This window comes from Falco biarmicus, chromosome 9, assembly GCF_023638135.1.
Source record: "Falco biarmicus isolate bFalBia1 chromosome 9, bFalBia1.pri, whole genome shotgun sequence".
In the NCBI taxonomy this organism is placed as follows: Eukaryota; Metazoa; Chordata; class Aves; order Falconiformes; family Falconidae; genus Falco; species Falco biarmicus.
This window is the reverse complement of record NC_079296.1, coordinates 35,200,317-35,218,244: the sequence shown is the minus strand read 5'-3', so window position 1 is coordinate 35,218,244 and position 17,928 is coordinate 35,200,317. Positions and strand designations below refer to the sequence as shown.

Here is a 17,928-nt window from a genome sequence, read left to right as displayed (position 1 = left end):
AGCAGAAACATGTGGCTTAGGAGCTTGCAGAACTTTTCTTTTGGTAACAAAGCTACTTTAAATAGCTGCCATCCTATATTCCTGCCTGTGTCACTTGCTCTCATCAGTTGCACTGTTCTAATGGTCTGTCCAGGGGGCTGCTGCAAGAAATGAGGTCAGGGAATTGATCCATGCTAAACTCAATCCAGAAGAAAACAGATATTTTTAACCAGAGTCAGTTCCCCATGGTGGCATGGGAAGACTAACTTTTAAGCCAGCCATGAAAAAAGCCAAATGGACAGAACTTGTTTTCTGAGTAATGCTTTACTCATGTTTTTATGTGAGCGAGTGTGGTGGGCATAGAAGCAGCACTGGGGTTGCTGGAGTCTCTGACCAACCCCAGTTTTCTTGGAATTTTGTTGGTAAATAACTGTTCTTGGCATCCCTAACTTGAGTGGGGGAGTCTGGCCTGGCCTCATGCGTTGATTGTGGGCTCAAGCTAATATTCCTGCAAAGACAGAGAAGAAATCTCAGTATGTGTGGCTTAGGTCATATATCTTGAAGTAAAAAATCAGTAACGGCTGAGCCCCTGATTCCACTGACTACTGATCCATCCTGCTTGAGATTTTTTTCTTAACTCAGTTCACCAAAAATCTCACGTGTAAGCCTGCAAAGCTTTCATATGAAGGAAATGCTGATATTTAAAGTAGATAAACTAATGCAGGAAAGCTTGCCAGTTTCTATTGAAGTGCAGGAGGATCTTTACAAATACCTTGTTCCTAAAAATGAATGTGTAAATACAGTTGGTGGAAACCTAAACAACACTTCCGCTAATAAGCTGACTTTCTCCTTCAGCTACTGTAATTAATATTCAGTTTTACCTCACGGAAATCATACTCCTCATTAACTTCCCAGCCCATGCCAGAATCCCCAAGCTAATCCTGCTGATAAGAGTTCATACCTGTGTCAGCTCACTGCTGTTTCTACCTCGGCTAGGCTTGCTCCCCCTCACCCTCCCAAACAAGGGAAGCTGAAGTGCTCCCGTGAGTGGATCCGCCCCTGAGGTTAGCATAGACGACATCCACGAAGCCTGTTACTTGCTCAGAAATCCGCCACGCGGGTTTAAATATCAGGGCCGCCGGGGCAGAGGGCGCCGCGGCGGGCGGGCAGGAGGGGAGGCGGCCGTAGTCCGCCGTCTGCGGCTGCAATTCACGGTCCCTCCGAGCTGAGAGGGGGGCACAATCCGCCCGCGTTTGGCAGCCCTGCCGCCTCGCCTCGGCACCGCTCGGCTCCGCTTCCCCTCCACCCGGGTTTCCGAGGCCCGGCGCTGGGCGGCGGGGAAGGAGGAGGCGGCGGAAGGCCGGCCGGGGTCCTGCGGGAGCGGCCGCAGCTCGGTAACGCCGCGGCGGCAGCGGCGCGGTTGCCCGCGGGGCTGGATCAGGCGGCGGCTGCGGAGTAGCGCCGCCCCGCCCCGGGCTGCGGTCGGAGGGCACCGAGGCGGAGGTGAGGGGCGCGGAGGGACGGGAGTAGTGGAATGGGGGAGCCCCGTGGCGTGCCGGTGGACCTCAGTATTGAGGGCGCCCGACTCGGGGAGCCGGAGCCCCGCGCGGTGGGGAAGTGCTGGGAAGGAGTAAAGTCGTCTGCCTGAGTATCCCGGGCACCAGTCTGGGGGCAGCGAGGGGCTCTGAGGGGGTGACCGCTGCTTGAACGGCACTGTCCAAGGGAGAAGCACCGAAATATAGTAACAGTTGGTGGCATCCCGTTTGCGGGGGGGCGACCTCACGTTAAACTCTTTGCTCCTTTTCCAATATCCAACGTATTTAAGCTACTGAGTGCTCCAGAAATACAGTCTTAGTCCTTCTGAAAGCTGGTTTTAGTTATTAGGATTCCAAACGAATTAGCAGGCTCATCTGAAAATCATTGGGGAAGCTTGGATTTTATGCAGGTTCTGTGCAGAAAATTTGTGGTTCCTAATGCTAACGTTTGGATCTGAGGTGATACTGAGACAGTAAAGATTTACATGGTCATCTTTACTTGAAAGGTCAGGAGTGGGTTTGGTTTTTTTTCTTTTTTAAAAGGTTTTACAGAAAGCTGTTGGTGGTGTAGCTGATGGAGTTGCCTGCAGCAGTTTAATGAGGAAGGAGCACAGGTGAACCCAATAAAGGGATTTGAAGGCAAGAAGGGAGGGGAGTTAGGTGTGATTAAAGAGGCAAACTGGGGTATTGAGCTGACTTGGTTAATGCTGCTTAGGAAAGCTCTCTTCCAGGATGTGAGGGGGTACAGGCACATCTGTCTTGTCCCTTGAGGAGATAGATGAGTGGAGGGGGTAGGGTGAAAAAGTGAACATTTGCATTTAAAACCAGTAGTGATTTACCTGCTGCTGCACACTTGTGAGGGGTGTTTCCCTTGCATCGGTGCTAAATGGCTGAATCAATTTGGAGTTTGTTAAGGTATTAAAGGTATATGCTTCTTTAGAGGTAACACTCGGAGGAGGTTTTCCATTCTAGGGCCTCTTGTATTCCCGCAGTAACTGCAGTTCGCCACGGGTTTATGTGGGACATTCTCGGGGAGGAGCAGGAGCATCCAGCGGGGCTAACCCTCTGACGCCGGGAGCACACCGGTCAGGCAACAGGTCCCCGCGGTGTTAATTCACCACTGAAACTTTTGACGCTGAATTCAGATGGGCGCTGAGATCTTCATCCTGCCATGAAAAAGGCCTACAGGTGGCATTTGGGGATAAGGCACCACCAGCAAAAACAGGCTTGGCAGCCGACGCGAGTCGGTCCAGAGTTGGGATCAGTAAGTGCCAGCAGGTTTTGACGGAGGCCGTCTCCCTGGAGCCGCGGAGCATCCCCCCGCACGGCCGAGGTGGGGAGCGCGGGAAGGCAGCACAGCGCAGCCGGGCGCAGCGCAGCGTGCGGCTCGCCGGGTGCGGCGGGAGGGAGCGAGCCCCGCAGCCCGGCGCCGTGCTGAGACCGCCCGGCGCGGGGAGGCGGCGCGGTGGCCCCGTCTCCTGTGTGTCCCTCCCTGGATGTGCTCGCTTTGGCCGGGGAAGCGCTGCCGGGAGAAGGAGGGCGGCGGGGCTGCGAGGGACCAGGGAGTTGGCTGCTCCATCCCGCAGGAGGGTGTTGCAGAGGGCTGGCTGCTGAGGCGGGGATACCCGGAGCTCTCGCAAGTGCTTTCCCCCCGCCGCGCTCCCTTTTCTCCCCCAACTCGCCTTCCTTCCTCACTTCCCCCCCCTCCTTTTTTTTTTTTTTTTTCATTCCGATTCATAAAGCGCGGAGCGGGGAGGCGGGTGTGAGCAGCTCCTCAGTCGTGGCGTAGCGCTGCCACTGCGCTCCCCCAGCCGGCAGCCGCGGCAGCGCCGGACCGAGCTTGCGGCGCTCCCCGGCCGCCTCCGCCGGAGGGACAGTGGCGGCGGCGCTCCCTCTGCGACCCGCAAAGTTTTCCTCCCGCCCCTGCGCGGCCCCCCCGCAGCGCCGCCGCCGCCGCGCAGGCAGCCGCGGCCGGCCTTGGGCACCGGCGGGCGGAGCGGCGGCGGCGCTGCCCCGCTCCCCGCGCCGAGCCAACGGCGGCAGAAGCCGCCCCCGGGCCTTGCCGCGAGAGGGCGGCGGCCCCCGCGGCCTCAAGCGCTCCCGGCCCCGTCCCGCTCGTCGCCACGGCGGAAAGTTTCCCGGCGCCTGGCGGAAGCGGGTAAGTCGGGCGCGGAGGGAGGCACAGGTGAAATTGCTGGGGGGAGGCGGGGGGTCTGGACCTGTGCTGCCGCGGCTCGTCGGGCTGCTTCAGCCCGCCGGAGACTCCCCACCCTTCATGGGCAGGGCGCCGGAGCCGGGAGAGCCTCCTCCGGCGAGGACAGACACCCATCTCCTTCACCATCGGTTCCTGTAGCCGGGAAGAGGAGAAACGGTGCCTTCAAGAACTGTCGTATCACTCTAAAATGTAGGGTTCACTTGAAAGGGCTAATAGAAGAAATGTGATGTTTAGGCTTTAATATCTGCATATGGTAATCAGTAAAATAAATGAACCAGTTAGTATTCTGCTCCTGTAATACTTGGCACGGGAGAGAGGCTGCTGTTATATCTCATTTCCAAGCTCCTTTGGGAGAAGTGGAGTGATGCTGGGTGCCTTCTTTGCTGGCTTTTCCCTGGTGCATCAGCCCTTCAGGCATCGGGGAGCTCTGCGGAGGGGAGAGGGGAAGCTCACGGCCTTGTAATTGTGAAGCTGTGGGGAGACACCTTCTCGTGCTCAGAAAGCCCCGTGAATGCTTTTGGAGTGGGATTTCAGCAGCAGACTGAGAGTGGAATCAGCAGGGTGAACCTTGGTCCCCTGACTCTGGGTAGGTGATGTGACTGATGCCTGTCCTCTTAACACACCACTGTGATTTTTATCTTTCCTTGTGCCTGATCCGAGCTCTGCATTTGAAATGTTGCGCTGACTTGAGAGATGCACGGTGAAGTCAGCCTTGTGGGCTGGAGCCTGAGAAATACAAGATTACCTTTTGAAGAACAAGATTGGTGCGTGGGTGGTGTCATCTAGGGGGCACGTGCCGGTCAAGGGAGATGTGTTTCAGCAGTAGCCGTTAATGGCATTTGTCTGCATGTCAATTTGGAGTGAGTGAGATGTGTGATGGTTGGAGGGGTGGTTAGATGTAAGTCAATTCACATTAACTCATTTAGACTCCACCGAGGAGGATGGGGTTGGGGGGGAGACTCCTGTGTTTCCAAGGCAGGTTGCTCACACCTCCCATCACCACCATTAAAAGCTAAGGTGGAAACATTTCCTTGTTTGTTCCCACGCGCCCCCCTGATGGCGGGAGGTTCGTGACATGTAAAATTCTCGGACTGCTCTATGGGGAGTTTGCAAGTTAAGTGAATGTGTTTTCCACTTTCACTGAGAGCTGTTTTGCTTTATGGAGGTTGGAAAGGGGGGGGGGGGGGGGGGCGGGGGGAAAGAGAGATTTAAAAATAAAATCGGACTGTATAGTTGAAGTGGTAAAGGAAACATTCTCAAGATCCCACGTAGCAAGCTGGGAATGAATGCAAACTGTTCCTGCTCTGTACGTCTTCCAAATTCAGTTCTCTGAAAGATGTGATCTCCTCCTGCTTCCCAGCAAATCCCAATCTGCATTGGCTAGTCAATCATGTAATGTAAATGAGGCTTTTTCTCAGCCTCCTAAAGAGGTAATGGGAATGTGTTGGTACTGCAGCAGGAGTTACAGTCTTGTCACCATGCATAACCCAGCATGTACAGTAACAGTGTGGAAATGCATCCAGCTTTAAACTTTTTGGTTTGTCACAAAGCTTTCCAAATTTTGAAGCAGGTTATTTCCAAATCAGGGACTGCTGCCTCTACACTCTTGCTTCAGCTGCTGTTCATCTGGCAAGCCCCCTTATGCCACCCTCTGGAAGGCACAGTGACTGTAGTTGACAAGCACTTAATTGTCTAGAGGAAGACTGTAGACCGATAAAGGGATATTAAGAGTCAGATTAGGCTTGCTTAAATTATTAATCAAAGTTTAATAGCACAACTTTTCACATCCTGCTACAATAAGTACTTCTTCTGTAACTTTCAAATGGCAATATGTGCATGTTTTTGGAAAAGTTGTAAGAGTGTATAATTCCTTTGTTAAAAAGGGAAGAGTTACTGGAGCAACCACCTAAATGTCTTTACAGGTGAGTACTAATCCAGTATTCGTTTTGAAGATAAAGAGTTTCAATCAGCTTTTTGAGAACATACCTATTGTTTATTGGTCCTCCACCCACAAACTAAGCATTGGTACCAGTTGTGGACAATGTGTATGTGGTTTTCCTAAATGTACTTTTTAGACGCTGATTTTTGCATACCCTAATGGAAGTCAGAAGCATAAAGTCTGTTGGGTTGTTGCCTTGTATATCTGTGATGTATATGTTTGTTACATTGTAGAATTGCTTGGGGTTGTCAGCATGTTGGGTGTCTGTTTGCAGGGACAGCTACACTGCAGTGCTGGATGGATGAGTGGGATCCATGCCGTGGAGATAGTTTTATGCTTCAGAAGTGGATACAGGAATGAATTAGGCGATGTAGAACTGTACCAGTCTTGATTTAAGAGCATGGATATCAGGAACTGGAAGCTGGCTAGAGTTATTTTCCCTCAATCTTAATAATACCTCTTATTAAAGTTCCTTATGTACTGCTACTGGCACCTGTGCTTCCGGAGCTGGGCTTGTACTTAGAGGGATGTGTTCTTAAAAAGTAGGATCCTTCAGGTGTCCCTTGCTTAATGCTCCTTTCCTTCTTCCCATACCTTAGCAGCCCGCTCTGTGATTTAAGTCGTTTGTGAAGATTCAAATGTGGGGTGTAATTTGTTGTTAAATCTCTGCTTGTTGTTATCAAATGGGTAAAGGAAAGGAAACAAAACCAGTAGCTTTACACTTTTTCTGTCATGGATTTAGTAGACCTCTGGAAGCAATTTGGCCTTAGTTTTCAGATTAAGAGCATTTTAACTAGTATGAATGTTAGCTTTCTTTTTTTTCCGTTCTGTCTTTGTTTGTGCTTGTGTCAGAACCTCTATCCAGATAAGCATCAAAATCTGAAAATGGGAAAGTAAATAATGGTTTTAGCTCAGCTGTAACAGTAAGTTCAATATAAAATCCATTGGTTTTGAAAACCAAGCCAATTTACCCCATGAAGATGGGTTTTGGATAATCATCAAAACATGGAGTTAACTTACCAGACCTCTAGCAACAAAAGGAATTACTTTTGTGTGAACCAGCTAGTTTTTTTCTGTTAGTCCATAGCTGAAAACTGAATTAATAGCTGATTAATATGTACTTCTCAGTACCTAAAGCATGCAGATAGGTAACTCTGACTAGTTCAACCTTCAGATTTGAATCTAGCCAAAAGCCTGCTTGAGACTTACAACCAGGTTTGTTGATTCTGTCCTAGTAATAGTTCATGGATTCAGTATGTGAACCACAGAAAACAGCAGTTAAACTGGAAAGGATTATTTCTCAAAATCCTGCAACCAGACCTTCCTGTTTTAATTAAATATAACTGATCAGCTATTTGATGAAGGGGTAAAAGGTACCTTGCAGGTATATATTGTTCACTTTGCTACTATTATCAAATCCTATTTTATGCATTTGTTGCTAGGAATTTTTTTGGGGAAGGATACAGTGAGTGCCTAAAAATCTGGGAAGAGTACCACAGAGCAGGCTTCTGAGAGAGAAGATGCTCCTGCAACTTCAGGTGCTTGGGTGGTTTATTACAGGACTTTAAAATAAATACTAACTTAGTGGTAATTGGAATTGATTTGTCTTTTTGCAGTTCAGGCAGTTGGTATAATCCTGTTGGTAGTGGGTTTTTGTGTTTGCTAGTTGTTAGGATTACATGCTGTTCTCTGTTGACTGCATACCTGACTGATTTCACCGCCCTCCCATCCTGCCCAAGCTGTAACACAAAAGAAGTTAGAGCAAGTACTTCTAATCACTGGTGACAAACCTCTGAGTAAGAGGAAGTAATTTAAAATGGTGTCTGTTTTGTGTATATGATGTCTATCTATCTGACCTTTGTGTGATACCTGTATGTGCACAAAAAATACAGCTTTGGCTGTGGGAGAGAAGGCTGTTCTTCCTGGATTCACCTGAGAAGGGGAAAGCCATTAGGGTGTTGGAGAAGGGTGAGCTATAGCTGTAGGGTGACTGTATTTGCCTTGGACTGCTGTAGATTCCTATGTTGTCAGAGACTAGATCCGGCCAGTATGATTACCCTGCATCCTTGGCTGATGTTAATGAGCTTCGTTGGAAGTGCCAGACTGTAGAAAAACCCAGCACTATGAAGGAGGGGATGAGTAAGGGAGCTAGCACCCTCCACTCTGCAGTCTGTATTGCACATACAGATGAAGATTGTAATTAGGTTTTGGTTTGGTTCTTTTGGAGGAGCTCTTTCTCTGCTGGATAACTCTTTGGAGGTTTTTTTGAGGCCAGTTCATGACCAAGCAGATTAGTGGTGTATCTCAATTAGGATGCTGCAGCTGCAGTGACAGCATAGTGAAGAGCACAGTGCCAATCAAACTCTTACATTCTGCTTTACCTTGTGTATAAAGCTGTACTCAGCTGCACTGGCTCATACTGGGAATCACTACTCTGAAATAATGCTGTTACTGGGAGTTTACATTAGTGGTGTCAAGATTGTAATCTTAGCTTAAAGGTGAGCAAGAGGAATCCTGGGCTTTTTCCTAATTTTACTTGGAACTTCAAACAAGCAAAGCTGCTGTAGTGGATGTTTGCCTGAAGAAGGGCCACAGACTGCTGTCTGTCTTCAGCCTATTTTGTCTATCTTCAAGAGAATACCCTGCAACGTAGAAGGACAGAGTCTTGCTTCAAATGAATTCCCTGAAACAGTGCCATCTAAAGAGCAAAGAAAAAAGAGAAACAAGGGAAAGCTCAAAGTGAGGTACCACAAAGACTGCAGTTATTTTCTGTCACTGGTGAACTACTAGCTTATTTTTTTAGTTCATAGATTTCAGTTTAATTTTTTAACCTGATACTGGGAGAAGAAACTGAGTAAGAAGACAAAGTTGACTGATAAAAGCTGGTGAAGAGATTTCAGAAGGCAGTTGGAAAGGACAGAAGGAATAAAGTATTCCTGATAAAACAGCTTCAGGAGCCGTCTTGCTAAAACAGTACCGAGCTATTTCTAATGCAAAGATTTAGTTTAAGCCCTGAAATGCTGCTCTTGCTGAAGTGATTTAATTAGTGGGAGAGAAACATACAACCCGCTATCAGTTGCTTTTATTTTTATTTTCATTGTTACGTAGTCTGAGTTGGATATGAATTTGTGGATAAAATAGCTTTGTTTTTCCAGAAATACACATTGGCACACATTTCTGCTTGTAAAACATTTCCTGTAGGAAGTGGCTTAAGACTCAGGTTGTAAGAGTGAATGTCTTGGTATCACTCACTGAGCATCTGGGAGGACTGTGTGCGAAGAGCTTCTAACACGTCCACTTTACAGACTACTTCTTGTGGTAACTCAGTATAATTTGAATAGTTGATTACATCATATTTGTTTTTGTTTGCCTAAAGTTTCCACCTCACTGGAACATGTAGTATCATGAGAAACCCTGCTTCTGTCTCAGTGGTTGCTTGTCTTCTATCTGAAACTTCGTTGCATTTGATAACAGGGAGATATTCCTGTATAAGGTCTGGATGTCTTGTGAGCTATCCTGTGGGAATGCTCTGTGAGTACTGCTGAGCTGCAGGCTGGTTTCTGCCCTTGCCTGCAGCAGCTCAGGGATGGTGCATGTAGATACTGTTAGCTCTGTGCCATCTTGCAGCACTTGTATGCCACCAGGTGACTGCATGATTCCAGACTTCTCTGATACCCATCCTCTATCACAGGAGTGGGGAAGCCACCCTATTTCAAAGCTAACAGTTTGTTGTGGTTTAACCCCAGCTGATAATTAAGTACCATGCAGCCCCTTGCTCACTTCCTCCTTATCTGGGGGTTGGGGAGGAGAATCGGAAAGGAATGTAGAACTCCAACGTTGTGATAAGAACAGTTTAATAGTTGAGACAAATTAAAAATAAAAGAACAATAATAATAGTAAAAGTTATAATGTAAAGAAGGGAGAGGAATTCAATCCAAAGGGAAGGGAGAAATGAAAACCAGTGATGCACAATACAGCTGCTCATCGCCTGCTGACTGATGCCCAGCTGGTCTGTGAGCAACAATCAGCTGCCCCCAGCCGACCCCTCCTTGTATATATACTGAGCATGGCTTCCCATAGTATGGAATCCCCCTTTGGCCAGTCCAGGCCAGCTGTCCTGGCGGTGTCCCCTCCCAGTGTCCTGTGCCCCTTCAGCCTTCTTGCTGGCAGGGCCTGAGAAACCAGGAAGTCCCTGACCCCATACAAACACTATCCAGCAACAATGAAAAACATCAGCATGTTATCCCACATCAAATCCAAAACATAGGACCATACTAGCTACCAAGAAGAAAATTAACTCTGTCCCAACTGAAACCAGGACACGGTTCTATTTAAATACAAGGATGTTACTTCAACCAGCAGCTCCAAATTTTGCAGGCTGATATTTTGCAGAAACATAGGAATGATAAGAGGCAGTGTTGTGCTCTGTTCTTGCAGATTTCGGTGTTATTTTTCCTGGTTTGTATTTCCCTAGTCAAGGAAATGTAGCAAGCAACTACTTGCCTGTATCTATTCTCATTACAAGAGCTGTTAAAATTTGTGTTGTATTTTAGAGTAATGGTCAGAATGTTTTTGTGAAGGGTGTTATTTATGACTATTGTGGAGAAAATAAACCCCTCCTAAAACAGAGAAATAAATTATACCCTGTCAGAAGTGGGTGAGAGATGCTTTATAAAAACCACCAAATTTCCCCCACCCCAACACACTAAATCACAAAAAAAACCTCCAAGCACTTGAGTAATCTGATGATCTGACTTAGGTGGTTTTAATTGAGGTCTTTTAACTGCATTTTATGCATTTTCTATAAACAACATAGATGTGACTGTGTAACCTTAAAAGTATGGTCATCCTGGTATGTAATGGTGGCAAATAGAACCGGGATGAGGTTTAGTGTGTCAGGGACAGCTATGGAGACTATTCCTCTGGGTTACCACTAGCTTGGATCTTCTGGAACAGCCATTTAAGCCAGTCTTATTTTGGTGTATTGAAATATGGTAGCAGTAAGGCTGACTGGGATATAGGCCTTTGGGAGAAGTGAGTGATGAGAGTAAGGGGATGAGCTGGGGAACTTTTCAGACAAAGCTGGGAAAGGCCTTGCAAGTGCTGGGCCAGCAGTTTCTTTCTGAATGGCAGTAAAGTGGCTGCGTTTCAGTTCTGTGCTAATCCGTGCCTCACTGGGCAATATCCAAGTTAGTAGCTAAGCTTATATGTATATGTACTGGTTAACTGTGGTGGTGTTTGAATATTGGAGTACTACGTCAGATACTTACTCCCAAGAGTCCTCACTAAACAGGTCTGTGCTTCATCTGGCAAACTGAATTTATGGGTTATGAAGACTTTCTTCTTTATTATTTTATTTTTTTCTTTCCTTTGTTTAGTTTTTACATTTGGGTAATGTCAAAGCATGAGGTAACTTACTTGGAAATCTTTGGTGTCTGGTGGTGTGTCTGACAAAATGAAACAACTTGTGTCTTTATTCTCTGCTCTTGTCTGCAAACAGACATTGCAAGTTCGAGGAAGGAAGATTTTTGTGAGAGTACAATGAAAGTAAATAGAATATAGTATATTTTATTTTTATTGTTGCTTCTAAAATAAGTGTAAACACAAGCTAGAAATGAAACCTGCACTTATGAAATGACATATTGACAGCTTTAAGTGCCGTGTGTATGACAAGTCAGAATCATCAGCTTGTAAGCAGTAATACAGTGTTGTTTTTGAATTTTGTTTTTATTTTTCAGTATCTGTCAAAGAAAAGTGGTAGATAGATTTTCATTTTGTGCATTTAACTCTGCTCAACTATATAGTCTTAAAGTATATTAATAAATAAATATTTTTGATTGCCATGTAGAAACATGAAAGTCTGGTTCTAGTCTCTGCACTGTAAAGGTTTGGTTGATGTAGTACTTAAATATTCATGTGTTCTCACAATTGTTGAATGTCACTTTGTGCAGTCAAATAAGGCAATAATTGTTTTTGTTTCTCTGTTTCTTGCATCAGAACAGCCCATTGGGCCTGTGGTTTCTTTATGGAGAGGGAGCTCTGCTAAGAGAACCCCTGTACTGATTAGGAGGTGCTGTGAAGGGGTCATGGTGAACTGCGAACAAATTCTGTGATTTGGTGAATATTTAACGTAAGCTTGCCTGCATGACATCAGTGAAAGTCTTGTCTTTGACATGGAAAGTTAATGATACAAGCCTGCAAGTGGGATCCGGCAAATAATCACATTACCTCTTCCTAAATTACTTGAAAGTAAAATTCAGAATACCTGGGTTGTTTTCACCTGGTTTTAAGGCTTTATTATTAAGAGTATCTTGGTCTACCTTAGTTATATGATTTGCATGTATACACACTCTTCAGCTTTCTGTTGCCTGCTAATGAAGGTCTCTGCATAGCGCTTGCTGCCTTCGAAGAAGCACCGACTGCTTTATGAATCCATTTAGCTTATGATAGCTTCAAGTTATTTAACGTTCACAATAGGATCTTTAAATCTCTCAAGAACAGTCTGAACTGTTACTTATATGTCCACTAGCATAAATTTGTTCATAGTTACAACATTGCTGCAGTTATGATAGTCTAGGAACTTTCCAGTACTTACTCACTTTACTTAAGTTGGAGGGTTTCTTCCCCTGTAGGTGCTCAAATCAATCATAGGGCAGTAGATAATCTCATTCAGCAGTGTTCCTTTACTTTTTAACCTTTAAAAATAATTTTTCCTGTATCAGGATTTGAGTGAGTTTAATTTCATGAGAATAAAACTGCTAGTTTGAAAAAAAAAAAAAAAAGATTTTTTTTTAATGTGAAACAAGGGTATTTACATAAGTACTTATAACTGAATAAGATCTGGATAAATGCACCTGGTGAATTTCAGATGATGTTTCAGGGCTTTGTTTTTTAAAACTTAGGCTCTTTAATAAAATGGGATTTATGGCTGGTGAACCATGGGACAGAACTTGAGCTTGTAAAAAACTCTTTGTATTTTGAAAAACTTCAGAGAATAAGATGCTGTTAACTCCTTCTGAAAACATAGTCGCTGCTACATTTGGGAGTTGAAGCAGAGTGTACAGCCTCCAGGAATTCTGCAGCAGCCTCTGTCACAATATGGTGTCTTTCTGATTGACAGCCAACTCTGTGGTGGTGAGCGGCATTTCTCCTGTTGCAGTTCAGCTAGATTTATCTAGCGGCTTATTTGGATAAGGGAACTTTAACAATATGGCAGCTGCGGGAGGGTCAGAAAAGCCGACCTACAGTTGCAGTGGTGTGTTTTCATCTAGGAAGGTGGTCTGAAGTACATTGATTAGACTGAAACTACTAAATAGATGAATCAGACTGTTCATGAAATCCATAATGGATTGAAGTTTTGTCCACTGGAACTTACTTGCTTCCCATTTTGCTTGCTTGCTTCCTGATTCTAACTTCAACGAGCCATGGAACAGCGGGAGATAGTGCCTAGGTTTGCTTCATTGAAGGTAAAGAACAGCAGATTATTGAAATCCCCTAATAATTCCTGTTTTAAGGATTGTGATGATCTCCCTTTAAGTCATTGGTGATGTTCCTATTCTAATATCTTTGAGGGCAGATTATAAAAAAATAAAAATCTTCGAACTGTTAAGGGAGTTCCAAACTAAAGGGAGCCATCCATCAGAGATTTGAATGTTATGTCCTCTTGCCCTCCCACCAGTTATCGAGTTAGTGACAAGTTTATGACTTGGACTGTCAACCAAAGAGAATGTCATTAAGGGCAAGAAATTCCAAGTTCTTTCTGAAGATACCCTTGTATAACTTCTGTGGAAGAGATCAGCATGTTGTTTTGATGGCACAACAGGTAACTTGAATGTCAAGGCTAGTGTAAAACTAAGTTGAGTCTCTGTGGGGCAAATGCACCTAAGACCAGCTGGGTCTAAGAATTTGCATTTTGGGTAGAAAGTAATCGGTTCAGGATAATTGCTGGACAGTTTCTGAACTAAATGGAGTTTGTCTTTGGTTGTGCCAGAATTAGTCCCTGTGTGCTGGTGGTGATTTGGTGGGTACTGAAAGTGGATGGAGGAAGTGTCATGTTGCTGTAAGAATTTTTTGTTTCTTCTAACTTTGCATTTGCTAATATAAACACTAATGTAGATTTTTTTCTATCTTGGTATTTTAGAGTCAAGCAAGTATTTAGCTTGTAGTTAAAATTAACGACTGCAGTTCATCTAACAACTTTGTTCTGCCTCTGTACACAAAAACATCTCTGCTCCATTTCAGTAACCTTTTCATATTACTGTAGCTGTTGAGATACTTGAGCTGGTCTAGGTGATGTCCAGCCTCCTGAAACGAGAAGAACTGAAGTCACTCAGTGGGAAGAAAGTTCCTGAGACAAGAGCAGCTAGTACCTAAGGTTCATCAACAAATGTGGCAAGTGAGATTATTCAGTCTTTGAAAAATATTACCTTTCCAAGACAAAATTGTAATAAATTGGTCTCCAAAGTTTATCAGTATCCATTTAGTGTCTGATGGAATTTAGCTTTTTGTGCTTTATGAAACCACCTTCTGTTTCCCCTGACACAGGTACATACAGACGAATGGGTGCATATACTCCCAGTCTTTCTAAGTAGACGAGCATTTATTTATAATGCAAAAGAAATGAAAATTTCCTTGAACTGACTGAATGTAGTTGTAGGCACAGCATACAAGGAATTTAGTATTAAGAGTGCGTAGATCCATCTTGTCAACAAACATTTATTTGCAGTTCATGTACTGTTATATATGATCTTTTAGCCAAATCAATTACAACTTAATATTACATTGAAAATTAAGAATAATGAAATCCATCACTAAGGTTATGTTGCAAGCAGGCAAACTGAAACTATTGTTAGTGTGGTGGTTTACTTGCAGCATTACTGTTTCCCTTTCATTCAGTCTTCTAATCAAATTTTAACATGAGGTTTGACATTTACATGACATTCACATCTGTAGAAACACTGTTTCCTTTTCCCCATTGCTCAGTTTTGTTAGAATTAATATTATGCTCCAAGCAGTAGACTCTGAAGTGAGAGAGACTGTAGGAGGTAAGAAATGACTAACACATTGGTTGTGTTCTCAAGGCTGGCTACAATTGTTTTAGACTCTTAAAGTCGTGGGGAAAATGCTTGAACCCACAAACTGGTAGCAGATAGTGCCACAGAAATTAACATATTGCCCAGTTTTAGTCCCTTCATTGTTTTTACCATAAGCAGTTTTGCACAGTTAAGAATAATGTGCTGCTTGTTGCTGGTATAGATTGCGTTGATCCACTGACAGCAGTGTCGTGTTCCCTAGCAGTAGACTTGGGAAGTTACCATTACTGAGTGCCTTTTCCCCCCCGGTGCCCCCCCGCCCCTTCTGCCCTGAGAAGAATGCGTACTATCTGCATATTCAGATGCAGTGAGGACACTGAAGCAAACCACATAGTGCTCTGCATTACCTTTCTCGCACTTGGTTATGGCATTTTTGTGTGAGGCTTTGGGGCTCAAGAACTCAGGAAGGGACTTGGAGCCTGGGATTACACCATATATCCTGGACCAGTGCCTATGGGGAGCACCCACCTGGGTCTGACTGAGAAATGTGTGCTTGGTGGGGTGCTGAGTGGAGGGCCTTTTATCAAAGTGGAGGGATGAGAGTCAGTGATGTTGCAGCTGGAGGCACCAGTCTCACTTGCTGAGCTGACTGGGGTGTTTGGGGACCTTGGAAACAGGGCAGGGATGAAGCATGTGCAGTGGCTTGTTCACAGTGTTTTGGAGGTCAAGGTGCAATGGGAGCTCTGACAGTACACCTATTTTTTACATATTTTTATGTATATATCAACTCATGCATCCGTCGGTGGTTCTAGATCCTAAAAGCCATGGAGAAATTTTTATCTTTTGTTCTGTACACTCTGCTCAGAGAGCTGATAGACATGTATGTGCTTAGTGTACATACAGGAGCTTATTGTTTTCCTGCAAAATGGGGGCATTCCTGTGCTGACAATGACTTTGAATGTAAAGAAACAGCTTTAACATGCAAGTTTTGATATATGAAATCTGAAGTAGCCACTGAAGGCGTGTAGCTGCCATGAGTATTTCCAGTATCCAGGTAAGAAGGATTAATCTGCATCACTGTGTATATGTGAATATTTGTTTTCAGGTGTTAGTAGTTCCCCAGTTTGATGGCCACAGCCTTTTCTGTGGAGCTATATGTCAGTCTTGTCCTGCTGCATGTTTTTCAGTAACTGCATGTATGTTTAAATCTAGTTCTTAATTTTATTGTAACGCTATTGTGTCTGTCAAGTAAGTTTTGAGGTTGAGTAAGACAGTTGATCTACGGCAAAAAAAAAAAGCATCCGAATGCAGCTACTTAAAATCTATATTCTTCACAAATAACAGAGTCCAGAGTTGCTAGCAATGATTTTGTTCTGCTGTGGTTAGGATAGAATCATTTAGTTAGACATTGTAACCAATCTATGTTACTGTATTGCTTTTAGAACAAACTCTAAATTCTGTGCAGCAAGTTTTTATAATGCATTTGTATTTAACATCTGTGCTTGCTGTTCTTGACTGTTGCACAGAGGAAATAGTTTGAAAGGGCAGAGCTGTGGACAGAAAAGATTTTGTAGCCCCACTTTACAACCTGGAGAGTGCAAATTAACTTTCATGTGGCAGGGCAGGGTACTGTGCTTTAACAACACTATATATATAACAACTATATAACAACTGCATATAGGACTGCTTACAGCAGTGTTAAAAGACACATTCTAGAAGTGGTGAATCAGGGGTGTGGAAGGGAACCCTACAAAACCGTGATTTGCTGCATCAACTGCTTGTCTGTTGGAAAGAAGTTTTACACAGCTGGCTGGTATGAGTGTTTTTAATGCTGTTGAAATGATGTACAGTGTTAGAAATCATTGTGCTGGTAATGAGCTGTGACAAAAACATGAACTACAATGTGGTATTTTGCATTAAATAAAGGATTCCAGTCTGTGTTTCCCTTTATATAATTTCAGGCAGATTGTGTACTTGAATTTGTCAGCAACTGAAAGTTAGCTTTGATATGAAGATCTGCTCATATATTTTTGAGATTATTTTTTCCCCACCTATCATCAAATCCTATTGCAGCCAGTAGCTGGTGCATTGTTTCATTTCTGACATATCGTATAGGAAGTGGGGAAAAAAAACCCCAACTTTTTTGCTTTCTGTACTTGAGAGAAGTGTCAGAGTTTGAAGGATTTGGTTATGGTGTGTAATGGTATCATTTGGGAGCTGGTGAAGCACAACTAATGACTTTTGGACTCTGAAATAATTTATAATAAGTAACCAAAAATCTGGAAAATTGTTTTTGAAAGTTGCTAGAATCAAAAATGGCACTTCTCAACTGCAAGGCTAAATGTTGACTCTTTAAGTTAGGTAGGCATGTCTAATGACAAAAGATTGTTCATAGATTTTAATCTGCTTTGAGATGGCTGTGCACCCTGTCTCCATTTGAAATAGGTAGCATTAGAGAGGAGGAGGAAAAAGCTACAAGGAACAACAGGTCTCTCTGTGTTGTTAGGTAGTGGGCCAAAGTCTGCTCCCCACATTCTGTGTTGTTTCTGTTTTTCAAGGTTATGTTGTATCAACTTCTTAAATGTTCTATTATGTAAGGGTTACACTGCTCCTTAAAATAATACAGGTTTTAGTTTCTTGGTTTGTTTTCATCTCACTACCTGAAACTGAATTTGTTCTTGACCTTTTTTAAACAAAACCTCCCTTTATTTTTGCAACAAGACTATGAAAAAACAAGTGGGAAGTACTGGACATAGATGATGGCCTTTAAAATACAAACCAAAGCTTTGGCAGGGTCTTTGCAGGAGATGGCTTTGTCAGACAGCCTCCTGTCCTAGACTTCTGTAAATGCATTGCTGATGGATCTGCTCAGTTCCACCTGTACTGTACTCCTTATTAAGCTCTCCTTGTTTTCTCTCTGTCTTGAGTGAGTGGATGTTTAGAAAATTGTTTTATCCAAGTGCTCAAATAAACAAGTGGATTTATTAAAGCATTATATTCCTATGCGAATTTTTAAGGGACCTTTTGGATCATTGAATCTGTCTGCCTGCTACTGCAGCTGCCATGCTGAGAATCCCCTTTCGCAAACCAAAGCAATTCATGGTTAATATTCTCTCTTCTCAGTGTAAGGTTGATTGCTCAAATTACTGTGCCCCTATCTATGCTTACTAAAGGCCCATATAGTCATATTTGTTACTGAGCAAGCACTGTCCTTTTGCTTAAGTAGTT

At 44.0% G+C, this 17,928-nt stretch overlaps 1 long non-coding RNA gene across 5 annotated transcripts in view; it reads left to right on the top strand.

Moving 5' to 3' along the window:
• The first annotated feature begins 1,244 nt into the window (after window positions 1–1,244).
• LOC130155634 (uncharacterized) overlaps window positions 1,245–17,928 on the top strand; it is a 345,033-nt gene continuing 328,349 nt past the window's right edge. For 4 of the 5 annotated variants that reach the window (XR_008824132.1, XR_008824129.1, XR_008824131.1 and 1 more), the window contains exon 1: window positions 1,245–1,482. This is a non-coding gene — a long non-coding RNA (uncharacterized LOC130155634). Of the gene's footprint in view, window positions 1,483–3,262; window positions 3,673–17,928 lie in introns of those variants that run through there. The other variant, XR_008824130.1, reaches the window with a different exon arrangement.